This window comes from Pan paniscus, chromosome 7, assembly GCF_029289425.2.
Source record: "Pan paniscus chromosome 7, NHGRI_mPanPan1-v2.0_pri, whole genome shotgun sequence".
In the NCBI taxonomy this organism is placed as follows: domain Eukaryota; kingdom Metazoa; phylum Chordata; class Mammalia; order Primates; family Hominidae; genus Pan; species Pan paniscus.
Window position 1 is genome coordinate 121,374,257 of NC_073256.2, and position 15,851 is coordinate 121,390,107.

A 15,851-nucleotide genomic window follows, 5' to 3' on the forward strand; every position below is an offset into this window, starting at 1 on the left:
TTCTCCCCATCTTTCTAAATGAAATGCATACCTTTTATTTTTGTTGTTTTTAAAGTCCCTATTATGTTTATATATCATAATGTTTAATGTTCTTGAAAGGATTTTAAAACTTAAAAGATCCCAGCCTGGCCAACATGGCAAAACCCCATCTCTACTAAAAATAAAAAAATTAGCTGGGCGTGGTGGTGCATGCCTGTAGTCCCAGCTACTTGGGAGACTGAAGCAGGAGAGTCGCTTGAACCTGGGAGGCAGAGGTTGCAGTGAGCCAAGATCACATCACTACACTCCAGCCTGGGCAGCAGAGCGAGACTCTGTCTCAAAAAAGTTAAAACATTATATAATCAGTAAATCAGTATATTTTTATATACTTCTTTTATCAAATTTTCACTATTTTTATTTGAAACTCAGAATTGAATACTAATCTTACCAATTATCAAGTTTAATTGTAACTTTCTTTGAATAATACAGAATACCTTTAATTTTGTCAAGTGTTTAACTGACCACTTTTTATTTATGAATAATAGAGTGTACTTTTTGTGCCTTTTTTTCCTCTGGTTTTCATGGTGTGAAAGCAATGCCATTACGTATATTGTACATAAGATATATTTTCATGGAAGCATTCTCTCAGTGGAGTTTTTAGTTTTACAACTGAAAACATCTCTTAAGCTACTAGAATTGCTCATTATCAGTAACTTTTTAATGTCATAAAGGTGACAAATATCATCAGTCATCTGATAATGGAAACAGGCAAGTTTAATTGCATATTTCTAGACATGTAGAATTGCTTTGGTTCTGAATATCTACTATCTAACTTTTAGAATGTCACCCTTCTTCCATTTTCCTGCAATAATTTAGGAATTGCATTTTTATGGAATACTATAAGAATGAATTTCATTTTAGCTTAGCTGTTAAGTTAATGTTTTCCCATTAGCTCATTCCTCTGTATCTCATATAGTCCATACAAACACTGCAGCCTTTCACACTGTTAATTGTCTTCCACATTAAAGTCATTTTTTAAGGTAGCATTAGTTTGGGGACTTCAGCAATAGTTAATATCACTTTTATTTATTTTAAATTCATTAAGATAAAGAAGCCCATGTGCTAAACCAGTTTGTTGCTGCTGTTTTATTGTCAAAAGTAATTAGTAAGTTGCATCAGTTTTTAAATTAACATAAAAGCATAACCATATACTATAAAAATGATTTTTCATTTATTTGGTTTTTATTACTTTTCCTGTGAGATAGGAAGTATATACTTTTCTCTTGTGTTCATTAATATAGAGTGTCATGTTTAGTGCATGGATTTGTTTCCCTATTGTGTGATTTCATCTTTTTTGATGTGCTTGGTTTTTATTTTGGTTATTAATGATCTTAATCATTAATCACTATTGTCTATTTTCAATATTATAAAGACAATGAGGGAGAAACATCAACACCACCTACTAATGGGAAAAAAGGCAAGTCTTAAAATGAAGTTTATGGTATCTTTCTAGATATTAGACACTCCATATTGACATTTGTAATGTATTTGAATATGCTTTTTAAAATAAGCACAAGTATTAGTCTCAATTTAAGTTATCCAGTATTTAAAATGTCTATTCTTTTTTATTTCTGAATATGAAATTAGTCTTCAAAATACTTACCTTTAATGATTCTGATACAATTCTATTTTATTGAATGTAATGGCATTAAAATTGGAAGATTTACTTTGTTGATCATGTTAAGGGAAAGGATTCTGAGGAAGATACTAGTGGTCATGTTATACATTTACAAAATCACAGCATGGATGTTTTTCAATCCAGAAATTGTTTTAAAATTGAATTATTTTTAAAACATTTTAAAGTAGAAGTTTAAAGTAGAAAATGAGACAAATTTAATCATAAGTTAAACAATAATATAAAAAGATTTATAGCATTTGTGGATTTTTCATAGTTCTATACACATGAATTAATATTGCCTGGAAAGTAAAAAGATGATTGATTTTAATACTTAGATTTGATTTTCCTATAATTATTGCTGACATAATTCTGGAATCTACCACAACCAAATTCTGTCAAAATGGTAGGACTGTGTGTGTTTTGCAGTAATTGATAATCAAATATGTCTACATATATTGATTTAGAATATTAGCATTTTAAAATGATTTTATCAAAAAAGTAACATCCCATTCTATATCATAAAATTTGGCCCATTACTGGACCAAATTAAGAAATAAGTAGTTTTATGCTTCATTAATTTCATTGAAATGGTTTTTAGTCTTGAATGTATTCTTCCCTGTCTTCTTCTTTTATAAAGAATGTCTATAGTGTTATTTGTAAAACCTAATTAACACTAAAATACAGTTTTTCTTACTGCGAAGTATTAATTATTCTTTAATGCACATTCTAGAATATGATTTAAAAGATAATGTAACAAAATAAAGTTAAATCATGTAAATATGAATAGTATTCATAAGACAATAAACATTTAAATGACTTCTCAACATCTCAACATGTTTTTACATATTTGTCATTTTTATCTATTTCACGAGCTCCATGATTTTTGATTAGTAATTATGAAAGGAAATGTTGATATGTACTTAAATATATGTCGGCAATCTGAAATAATAAATATATCTTCCTAAATGTTCAACAAGTTTTGAGAACATTTAATGCCATTTTGTATTTAGGTGCATTTAAATGTGTCAAGATCGTATCTTTTCACATGAACTCACTAGGCTAAATATTTTAACTAACTGAGGAAGTATTATCATAAGGTTTTTTTGTCTTCTTGACTTCTAGTTGGCCCTGAATACTTTCACATCTTTTACCTTCAGACTGTTATGCTTTCTTCTTATTTCCTATGATCTTGCATGTGCAATCACCATGACAGATTCTTCCTGCCCCCCGCACAGACAAAACCAGTTCATTAAGACAGTGGTACTGCAGGCAGAATAACGAGTTAGAGTCACTCAAACCAGTCTCCCTGAAGGCTAAGAGATTAAGGTTTTTCAAAGATAGTTTGGTGGGCATGGAGTAGGGAATGGGGAATGTTGATTGGTTGGGGATGAAATTGTAAGGCTGTGGAAAATGTTTCTTATGTGCTGAGTTAATCTCTGGGTGGGAGCCACAGGATGTGGATTCAGTCATCAGTCGCAGGGCTGGATGGAATCAGTCAATCCTCCAAAATGCAAAAGTCTGAAAAATATCTCAAAAGACTGTATTAGGTTTACAATAGTGATGTTATCTACAGAAGTAACTGGAGAAGTTAAAATCTTGTGACATCTGGAACAATGGCTGGTTATTATTTAAGCCTACATTTTAGCAGAAGTCAGGCCCGTCTCATAATCCTAGCCTTATGGCCTTTGATTGGTTTTACAAAGGCAGTTTTGTTTTGGGGAAGGGCTGTTTTTATCCTTGCTTTAAAGTTAAACTATAAATTAAATTCCTCCCACACACAGGAATGATTAAAGACAGCTTGGAGGTTAGAAGCAAGATGGAGTCAACTGTGTCAGATTTCTCTCTTTTTTTGTTTTTTTTAAGACAGGGTCTTGCTCTCTCGCCCAGGCTGGAGTGCAGTGGTGCACAGTCTCAGCTCACTGCAACCTCCACCTCCCGGCTCAAGGGATTCTCCTGCCTCAGCCTTCTGAGTAGCTGGGATTAGAGGCACCTGCCACCACACCCAGCTAAGTTTTGTATTTCTAGTAAAGACGGGTTTCACCACCTTGGCCAGGCTGGTCTCAAACTCCTGACCTCAGGTGATCCTCCCGCCTTGTCTCGGCCTCCCAAAGTGCTGGGATTACAGGTGTGAGCCACCACTCCAAGCCTCAGATTTCTCTTAATGTCTTGATTTTGCACAGGCAGTTTCACATGTAAAGTTTTCTAGTGACAATGATTATTGGAACCTCAGTTATAAATTTGTTTTTATACACACACTTATAAATTTGTTTTTATCATTTATATGAAATCCTCTCCACTGCAAAATATTGCTATTGCTATATAAATCAATCCAACATATGATATAGTTGAACCTAGAAATTAATGAATAAATTTGTAAGATGAGAACTCTGTACATATTTCACATATGCTAACTTGGTTTTACTTGGCTTAATATTTTGATTATTTACCTGTAATTAAGATTTGGTTATTCAATTTGTCCTTTTGCTATCTTCTGAGAGAATGGCTTTTTATTTACAGTTTATTTTATGTATCACAATAAAGTTCATGAGTAAGTTTAAGGGAGGACATTGTTTTTTTAATTGGTTAAAGCATTTCGTGGATATGTTAAAGTATATTGTTGTAGCAGGTGCAGTCAGAAGCATAGTTGAGGCTGGAGGGGTGACTCATATATGAACTTACAGATCATATTTAGGATTTTGGTTTTTATCACATAAAATGGGAAAGTTTGGATTAAAGTGACACAATACCACTTTTTTTTTTTTAAGTAAGATGATGTCAATTACTACATTGAGAATACCCTGAAGAATTAAGATTGCAAACAGGGAACATTGTTAGAAGGTTTTGCACTAACCCAGGAAAGAGATGATAGTGGCTTAGACCAGCATGATAGCAGTATAAGTAGCTGGATTCTGAATAGATATTGAAGATAGAGCCAACAAAATTTCCTAACAAGGTAAAAGAGAAAGAAAGATTCAATAATGACATCCAGGTTTTTAGCCTGAATAGAAAAATAATGGAGTTTCTGTTAACTAATACAGGGAAATACTTGAGAATAATAGGTTGAGTGGGAATATCAGGTGCTCAGTTTTGGATATGTTAAGTTAGAGATGCTGTTAGACATCCAAGTGAAGATGCCAAATTAAATATGGTCTACATTTCATATTAGAGGTGTGGACTGTAGCTATAAATCTGGGACTCATCCTTATAAAGAGGTATTTACCACCATAAGACTGGTTATCAAGAGGACAAGTGGACACATGTAGGTAGATAACGAAGAGGTCCAAGAAGTGTAAACTGGACCACTTTGATATTTTGAAGTTGAGAAGATGAAGCAACCAGAGATGAAGAAAGTGGGAGAAGAGGGACAAGTTAAGAAATTACTTGAAGGAGAGAATTTATCAAGAATATGAAATGATCATCGGACTTAGCAAGTAGGAAGTCACTATGTTGACCTTTATTAAGAGCAGTTTCGGTGGAGTGATAAGGGCTAAAGGACTGATTAGAGGGGATTCAAGGAAAGAGAGGAATGGAGACAGCAAGTGCAGACACCTTTGAAAGGCTGTAAAGGGAAGAAAAGAAAAATATCTAGAGCCATGAGGAGAGGTCAAAGAAACAGAATACATGAAGGATATGTGGGAAACTTCTTGTTCACTTGGCTTCTTCTGATCCAGCTCTGCCACTTGGCTGTGTAATGCCATGTGGCCTCGAACCTTGTGCTTGTAGTTTACCAAGATATCTATCAGTGTTCTGTGACTTAGCTCCTTGATTTAGAATCAAAGACTTTTAGATTTGGAAGGGACATTATAAATCTTTTGTTAAAACTGTTTTCCCTTATAGATAAAGGAGGAGAATTCTGGAGGATAACTACCTTTCTTCAATCCACATAGCAGCAGATCTGTAGTCTAGACTGTTAATCTCATGTGTTGATATACCATGCCTCTTCATAGCATTCTATGACACTGTTGTAGATTGTGTTCTCTTTGCATGGACTTCAACCGGTTTCGTTGTTGTTGTTGTTGTTGTTGTTGTTGTTGTTTTTAGACATTAGCTAAAGATGTAGTTCAACCAATGTGTGCTATTTTAAATGTGTTGTATTAGGTAGCCATTGAGGATGCAAAGATGAACAAGATATATTTCTTGCCTTTGGGGAGCTCCCAAGGGAAAAAATAATATAATGATAAGAAATAAAACATAGCTGGTAAAATTACTCTATAATGTGTAACTTATATAAAGTGTCTTAAGATTGTGGTACATATTCAGGGTCAATTTTATAAGGAGAAGGTAAGTTTTGAGAGGTTCTGGGTAGGGGGTTCAGTCCTAAATATCTCTCCTATTACCTGTCATAGTATTTCATATTCTGCTATTACCTAATGGCTTATTTTCATAATACAAAGCTTTTAGCCTTTCTGGAACACTGAAATATAAATATTCCTGAGGGCACTATCCCAAGCTATTGTCACATACAAATCTTCATAGAAAGCAAGTGGGTGGAGAAAATCAAGTGTAGGAAAAAGGATGCTGAAAGATGTGGTAGAGTGCTAGTTGTCTTGGAAGGGTTATAATGGCAAAATCTGTTCATTCTAAATTTTATTATTTGCCGTGTAGATATGCTATAAATCTACTTTTTAAAATAACTTGGTATATTAAAATTGCTTAGAACAAATAGTTGTCACATAATAGGCCAGGTGCAGTGGCTCACAGCTGTAATCCCAAAGCTTTAGGAGACTTGCTTGAGGAAAGGAGTTTGAGACCAGCCTGGACAACCTAATAAGACCCTGCCTCTACCAAAAACAAAAAAATTTAAAAATTACCCAGGCATAGTGTTGCACACCTCTAGTCCCAGTTACTTGGGAGCTTGAGGCAGGAAGATCGCTGAGCCCAGGAGTTTGAGGCTCCAGTGAGCTGTGACTGCACCACCACACTCCAGCCTGGGTGACAGAGGGTGACTCTGTCTGTAAAGCAAATATACAAACAAATAAGTTTGAAGTTGGGAAGATGAAGTGAAACAATACTTGTTGCATAATAATTACTATATAAATGTTAGTTATTACTGTAATTTCTTAGTAATGTCTTGCTATAATTTTGTATTTGCGGCACAAAATCTGAAAATTTTTGTTTTATATTTAAAGCCAAATTAAGTCTGATTATGATCACCCTGAAGCAGTTGTTAAACGTACACACACACACACACACACACACACACACACACACACACAGTAATGTACCACATAATGCTGTTTTGGTCAATAACAGACTCCATATACAACAATAGTCTCATAATATTATCATACTGTGTTTTTCCTGTACCTTTTCTATATTTAGATATGTTTAAATACATATATACTTATTGTGTTGTAATTGCCTGCAGTATTTAGTATGGTAACAAGCTGCACAGGTTTGTAGCCTAGGAGCAATAAGCCATATCAAATAGCCTAGGTATATAATAGGCTACCCCATCTAGGTTTGTGTGAGTACACTCTGTAATCTTTGCACAATGACGAAATCACCTAACAATGCATTTCTCAGAACATATCCCTGTCGTTGAGCAATGTATGACTGTATATAGTTTAGTAGATTTTTGGAAATTAGTAATCACAATGCTATTTTTAATCAAATGACTTGCATAAGAAACAATACCAGGGTGGAAATAAATAGAATTGGATTGCAGTATAAGTTATTTCATAATGTGCTAATACATTTCTACATATTTCAATGCATGTGTAAAAATCAATATGCAAATTTTAGGATACTTTTCTCTAGGCCAGAGAACTGTTTAATCCATTAGGATTTAACAAAAAGTAAGAATTTTTGGAGATGTGGCTGATAAAGTCTAAAGTCTCAAATAGTTTTGTTTCCAATTTATTGTTTATGTTTTATTATTGTTTGTTAATTTTGTTTGGTTTTGGAAAGTTAACATCTACAACCTTCCTAATTGGCTTTTAGTGATTAATTCTTTGCCAGGATTATATAGACTAAAGCCTACCGTATCACCTATTAAAAAGTCAGATCCCTGAAAATACACAATGAGATGGAAAAAAAATTTTGTTTCTTTAATGTGTACAATTTCTACATTGTTTCAAATACAGATAACCTTATAAATAAGAAAGAAAGAAATGGAAAGAGGGAGGAGAGGGGGGAAAATAAAAACAAACAAACATATTTAAAAAGTTTACAAAGGAACCAAAAGTGATAGTTATTTTGACAGTCTTTGTAATTAATGATTGCTTCTGCAGGCATTCTAGGTATTGGATACCATTTAGGGTGACAGGATACAACAGTGATGAAGGAGCTTGGCTTTGTTTTGTTGCCTCTTTCTATTCTCATGAATGCTACTAGGGCAGGGAGAATGTTAGCACCCATATCTTAATTTCCAAATTTGATTAATATCTAGCTAGGAATGGATTTTATGGTGGAATTGGTGGATATTTCCTAAGTATATCATTCCCTCCCAACTTAGATAAATGACCATGTGTCCAAAATTAATATGAGAGAGATTCAGGGATACTTTAAAATACCAAGGGATTTATCATATGTTTTTGAGCAGGATGGACATTCAGTCACATCTGTATTAAGAAAAGTAACTTGGTGACAGCAAGCAAGATGGACTTGAAAGAGGAGAAACTGAGGGCATAGGACCATTTAGGGCAATTCAGTCATCTGGTATTTGATGGCCTGAACTAAAGCAGAGGTTGGAATAAAGAGGAAGGAATGCACTTAAGATTTCCTCTCCCCATTCATAATCCATAAGCTTAAGTGTACCTGTTGTTTAAGTGAAATACTTGTAAATGAATATTTGTAATTTCTTTTCCTAACCTTTCCTTTCATTCTGGGAGCCTTTCCCCTTTAATTTACTTTTGTTTCCCTTTTCTCGTCTTATTTCTTCTATGCTTCCAAAGTCCCAACTGACTAAACAAATTTAGAAAAGAACTCCCTTTCACCTCATACCTTCCTGCGAACTTAGTCATTCTTCAAGGCCATATCATTGTTGACTTCCTAAATGCAATCCTTAAATCATCTTCTCTTTGTTGTTGAAAGTGACAATCTTAGGAAGGTGATATGATACAAGAGAAAGAGTGTAGTTCTTGAAACTTTGCCTCAGGGCCTGCTTTACAATGTACTAACTGTGTGACTCTAGACCCTTGCCCCAAGTTAGTTCATCTGAGAAAAGGAAATTGTAACATATTTCTCTCATTCCCAGTATGCGACTATGAAAATCAAGTGATGTAATGAGTATGAAATTGTAAACTAAGATAATTTTTCAGTGCTTATCCTTATCTGTCAGTTCTATTTTCTCACCTGTATAAACCACCTAATAGAAGGTCCCATCTGTGTTTTGTAGGGTCAAATGTGATGCCATCTGTGAAAGCATATTGGAACATATACTATTATACAAATCTTACTAATAAATGAATTTATGCTATTTTATTTTATTTAGAGAAAGGGTCTCACTCTCACTCAGGCTGGAGTGGAATGGTGTGATAATAGCTCACTGCAGCCTTGACCTCCTGGGCTCAACTGATTCTCACACCTCAGCCTTCCAAGTAGCTGAACTACAGGCACATGCCACTATGCCTGGCTAATTTTTAAAAGTTTTTTTAGAGATAGAATCTCTAAAAAAAAAAAAGATCTAAAGAAAGAGAACCTATGTTGTCCAGGCTGGTCTCAAACTGTATGCTCTTTAAATTATAGTGTTCAGATAGAATTGGCTACATGTTGTGATGAAGACTAGCTAGAATATAATTACTTTGCAGACATATGGGTTTCTTAAATATTACTTACTAAAAAGTCACCTCATAGTTAAGTCTCCATGAATATAATCACTCTTCAAATTACCTAATATTTATTAAATCAAGCTTTAATCTACAAGTTAAAGATGGGATACATATAATGATCATTTAAGAATTTCAAATCTTAAAGCTTGTTCTTCTGTATTTTATTGAATTTTAAAAACAAATTAACTTTTAATTACATGCCATTTTAATTAATTCTGTTCTTTGTATGACTTTAATTATGTTTTAAAAATAGATGCTTGAGTTTCAGTATAAAGCTTAATAGTAGCCACATTTGGAACTTCTGGAAAATCTTGTAAACTCTCAGTGCCTCAATTTCACCATCTCTGTTATAGGTACTCTTCTATAAAATCCCATTTGACAAATCAACTTAAGATCATAAGATGTAAGAGTAACTAATTTTAGAGGTGGAAATAACCTTATAAATTTTCAAGACCAGCTTTATCACATCAAATATAACAAATCTAGATGTCAGAGAGGTTATCAAGATGTTACTGGAAGGGAGCCCTGATCCAGACTCCAAGAGAGGATTCTCGTATCTCAAACAAGAAAGAATTCAAGGCAAGTCCACAAAGTGAAAGCAAGTCTATTAAGAAAGTAAAGGAATAGAGAATGGTTACTACATAGGCAGAGCAGCCTGCTGCTGGTTGCCTATTTTTATGGTTATTTTTGATTATATGCTAAACAAGAGGTGGATTATTCATGAATTTTCCAAGAAAGGGGTGGACAATTCCCAGAACTGAGGGATTCTCCCCTTTTTAGACCATATAGGGTAACTTCCTGACATTGCCATGCCATTTGTAAACTGAAATGGCACTGGAGTAAGTGCCTTTTAGCATGCTAATGCATTCTAACTAGCATATGAGCCGTGAGGACAAAGAAGTCCCTCTCGTTGCCATCTTGGTTTTGGTGGGATTTGGCTGGCTTCTTTGCTGCATGCTGTTTTATTAGCAAGGTCTTCATGATCTCCTGTCTCATCCTGTGACTTAGAATGCCTAACATCCTGGGAATGTAGCCCAGCAAATTTCAGCCTTATTTTACCCAGCCCCTATTCAACATGCAGTTGCTCTGGTTCAAATTCTTCTGACAAAACTTGCCTAAAGTTATAGGCCTAGTTAATGGCAGAGATATTCCGACCAGCCAGCTTTCCTGGCTCAATATGGTGACATATATATTACCTTTTCTATCAATCATTGATAGCTTTGATCTAGTTCCTTCATTGTCTTAAGCTGATATTCATAAATTTATGGTTATTGGAACTTTTCTGTTACCAGCATATATTACTTTTCAACAAATATTTGCTAATTTCAAAGGTTTATTTTTTCCTCCACATTTCAGAAAATGCTGTCTGCCAATTTACAGATAGGCTGACTATTTTTAAAACAGCCTATTTCTTCTTCTGTGTACTCAATCTTGCTTCAGAAGATAGAATGTCATCTATTTTTTGGAACATCACAAATTTATGAAATGGCAAAAGGTGAAATAGCTTTTAAAAATGATAACCATGTAGCATTTGATTTTGGGAACAACTCTGTAACACTTGTAAAATCTTTCTTAATTATTCGTAGATAACAAAAAGTGTAGGTAATTCAGAATCAACAAATACTTTAATATTAATGAGATTATTTTTCCCAACATGGGGGAAATACTCTGTTGTTTTTTGCATTACCGCAGATTAATGCTCATCAGGGAGCAGTAGTGTATCCAAAATCACCTATATTTGATGTTACAGTATAGCATATTTTTCCATTTTTGGCAGTGGTTTCTTCTTTCCAGTTATGTTTTACTTAGCTTGATATTATAAAATATGTTAGTATTCCACTATTTATGGCTAAAGGTAGATAGGATACCAGAGCATTGTGTATGGCATGGTGAAACTCTATAGGGATTAAAATACACATAGAGCCTGGCAAGGTGGCTCATGCCATAATCCCAGCTACTCGGGAAGCTGAAGCGGGAGGATAACTTGAGACCAGGAGTTCAAGACCAGCCTGAGTAACATAGCAAGATCGTGTGGCTAAAATATTTCCTAAATAAAAATAAAATATACATAATTAATAACTGATTGACTTATAGTATGGCTTTAGAAACATATAAATAAAAAGAAAGGCAAGTTATAAGATATATGATTATTTGTGAATGCTACTATTAGAATAAGATTAAATGGTGGCCAGTGAATCTTTTGTTCCATGGCCTATAATGCCCTACATGACCTGTGCTCCCCCACTTCCCATCTCCATTACTACTTTAACCTCATCTATTACTTTTTTCTTTGTTTGTTATGCCCCAGCCAAAGTGACCTCCATGCTTTTCTGGGACATATCAGACATGCTTCTAACTCAGGACATTTGCACATGCTGCTCCTCTGCCTGGAATACCTTCTCTTTAAATAACCATATGGCTAACTCCCTTACTATCTTAAGTTCTATACTCAAAAGTTGCCTTCTTAGAGAAGACTTCCCTTCCTGCCTTATCAAAAATTCCATTACCTCTGGATATTTTATTTCCTTCTTACCTACTTTGTTTGTCTTTTTAGCATTTATCAATATTTAGGTCATAGTATATTTTACTTATCTTGTTTATAATCACTCTCTCCCATTAAAATATAAACTTTATGAATGTATGGGGTTTTGCCTGTTTTGTTTGTTGTTATATCCCTGTACCCAGACATGCCTGGATTATAGTAGGTGCTGAGCATATATTTATTAAATGAATGATTGTTAACCACATGAGAAATAATTGTAGATAATCTTAGATGAGCCAAGTAACTCATATTCAATGATACCAAGCTGTTACTACTAAATATCTTTGTCTTCCCTTATCAAGATTTTTATCGAAATAATATCTCATAGCATATAAATGTTTGTCATTTATGAAGATACTAAATATGATAATAAAATAGCCGTTTTATCTCATGTATTGAAATGTATTTATGAATTTTCTCTTGATGTTTCAAAATTTCTACATTGTAATTCTATATAAACATTTCATTTCATCACAATAAAACAGTGTTTAGTAAAATGCTTATTTCTAAAATAAGCTAGTATGTATTATGTAATATAAACTAAGAAAAGACCTTGTCAAACCATTTTAATTATTAGTTTATTCATACCTTGACTGCATTCATTTTATTGAAAATAAAGTTTGGGATATACTAGAAGTAAATTTTGTGCTTTGGAATTTGAAATCTATTAAGCAAAATTTTAATGTCACATTTCTATATTTAAAATGTTAACTGCATATTACATAGTTTATGTGAGAATTTAGGAAAAATATCCCCCAAAATCCCATAGATCCCTGAAGTATATTTAGATTCTTGTTATGCATATTATCTAATGTTTCTGATAAGCCCTGATTATTATTTTTGATTTATACTAGAAGTTACATGGGAAGACCAGCAGAAAAAGGTGAATGGTACAATAAGTGATGACAAACCATTGCCGAAAAAGAAACACCAGTCTGAGACAGGTTTGTCAGGGTTTGGAAACCATATGAAAGCATGAGACTACAAGCATTGCATTTCATGCTTTTTAAAATGCGTGTGTGCTTGTTGTACCTCATTTTTCTCATTTTGGTGTGGACTTGATAGTGTGTAGATTCCATTTAGATTAGTGTGGTAAACACTTTATTTCAAGATTTGTTTAGAAAACTAATTACACATATTTTGGGAAAAAATATAGTTATTTTATTATTATGAAGATTAGTCCTTTAGGGAAAAAATGACTAATTTAAATACAGATGGTCATCCACTTTACATATTTGATTATGTTGACTAAAATTGAAGTACTTTAATGCAGAGGTACTTGCTTCCCTAAAAAGTACAATAAAAGCTCAATATACTATCTAAAGTTTGTCTTTGTAGGATATTTCCATTATTTAATTGCAAATGCTATTGAGATATTTATACCATATATTGGTAATTATTTATTTACAATCTCTGGAGATAAAAAATATCACCAACCACAAGGAAGAGGGTTAGCATGGTATGTGAATTCAATAAGGAGTCTCTTCAAACTGTTAATTCTACCAGTGAATTGAAACAAAGTGTTTTTGTTTTCCTCTCCCTTTCTTATTTTTTTGTGGAGAGATGTAATTAACCCATTTATGCTGGAGGTTACACATTTTTTTGTGTGAAAATCAGACCTTGGCAATGACCTTAAGCAGTAGGATATAAATAACTCCCACAAGCTTAGCATTCCAATTATGGAACACTAGGCATAAATGGATTAAGTAGGAGACAAAACTTGAACCAAGAATAAAATGAAAAAAGACAAAGTGCAGAGATAATTGATTAACTAAAAAACCAGTACTACTTTTAATTAGTAATTGGATGAGAATACATTGAAATTTTCATTGAAAATTTAAAACTTCAAGGGGAGTTTTACTAATGAGATTATAATTAAAAATAGTTGTGTCTGTAGTAATAATGTTAAAGTATTTTTATGTGCCGACTCATTATTTCATGTTACAGCTCTAAGACCCATATTTTAAAAGATGTCAATGTAAAAATTAAACTAGTCTTTAACAAGTATTTGTTGCCATCCTGCTGTATTCCAAACATTATACTTGGCACTGACCTATTAGTGTAGACAAGACAGATACAGCAGTTACCCTCACACAGCATATTATGTCTGTGAAAATACATAATTTAAAAATAATTATAATAATGATTAAGCTATTACAATTGTAGTAAGTGCTATTAAGGAGAATAGGATGCTTTGAGAAAATGTATCATGTAACATAAGTCTGAAGAGCAAAGAAAGATGGCGTAGTGCTAATATTAATCTGTGAATTATTTTTTAGTAAAACAGTACCTACTGAAAATGTAATAAAATAAACTGGAATTCACATTGGGAATTTAAATTTTTTCGTAAAGTTGTAAGAAAATATATATTTTTTCAAATCTTCAGTTAATATCAGTTTATTGGGAAAATAGTGATTAGCTTAATAGATTTAAGGATATTTTTAAGTAAACAAGATAAATATAAAATTAATGTTTTATGTTATGATTTATATATCAAAAATTATTACTGTAAACCTCTCCCCTTGCTACATTGTGTGATACAGGTTATCCTTGATCATAAGCTATTATTTATTTGTTGTCCACTTTGTCATCATGTCCAATACACGAATATGTTTGTGGCCATATGTATCTATGTAAATAAGTTACATTGTATATTAAAACACAAAACAATGCAATGTTTAAAAAATATTTTGACATCTCAGAAACACAACATTTTAAAGATCTATTTTAAATATTTTACTTAGTTGAATTTAACTATAGTGCCTTAATGTCATAGTTGAAAATGATTATAGTTTTTTTTTGTTTTGGCGATTTTTTTTTTCCTGTATACTAGGAAAATTGGTCCTGGAAATTGAAACCCTAAATGTCATGAGTAAGTATGCAATATTCTAAGGCAGTAAAAACAATGTTAAATTTTAGTGCTTCACAAATATTCTTATCTGTTTGTTTCTAAAAGGAAATTGGGATATTTAAAGAATATTTTTAAGTATCAAAACTTTGGAGTGATAAAATGGGAGGAAAGTAGTAGGATGCAGGTATAGCAGATTATATTTCAACAACATGTTTATATATGCCTATGCTTTACAGAAGACATGTTTGGAGTTATTTCTCTTATGTTTAAGTGCATTTATGATATTAATAATCTATTGAATGTAAAGTGCTTAATGTATAATTTTTATGTGCTGAAATCTAAGAAACCCACTTCAATAAATTGTCAAAGATTCCTCGTCAAAGGGTTAATGTGGCAAACTTGTGGCATCAGAAAAACTGTATGGGAATGAGCCCAAACTTGAGATGGAAAGTTGGCTGTGCATCAATAGCATATATTGTTTTCCTTTTCAATTGGTGTTTTATGAAAATCTATGCCAGAACAATTTATAATACCTGGGAATTTGCCATTTCTGGGATGTTTACTAGCAATGCAAATAACACTTGGAATTTTTATTTTAAATGTGAGACTATAGAACCAAGGAGCTAAATGGTATGACATGGACTAGAAAACGAGTTAACAAGTATTTGGATGAATTTTGAGTACTATGACTAGTAATTGCTTTTTTTAAAGAATGATCTTGGTATTTCTGAACTGGGATGTCTTGAGAGGATTATCAGCAAAACAAGTGATTTACTTGCAGTATCTTTTTTTTTTTTTTTTTTTTGAAACAGAGTTTCACTCTTGTTGCCCAGGCTGGAGTGCAATGGTGCGATCTCGGCTCACTGTAGCCTCCACCTCCTGGTTCAAGCAATTCTCCTGCCTCAGCCTACCAAGTAGCTGGGATTACAGGCACCCGCCACCGCGCCTGGATAATTTTTGTATTTTTAGTAGAGACGGGGTTTCACCATGTTGGCCAGGATGGTCTCAAACTCCTGAACTCAGGTGATC

The 15,851-nt window shown here is 33.1% G+C and overlaps 1 protein-coding gene across 49 annotated transcripts in view; it reads left to right on the forward strand.

The window, feature by feature from the left end:
• Positions 1-15,851, forward strand: part of RIMS2 (regulating synaptic membrane exocytosis 2) — a 743,118-nt gene that overhangs the window by 507,567 nt on the left and 219,700 nt on the right. The window lies entirely within an intron of this gene.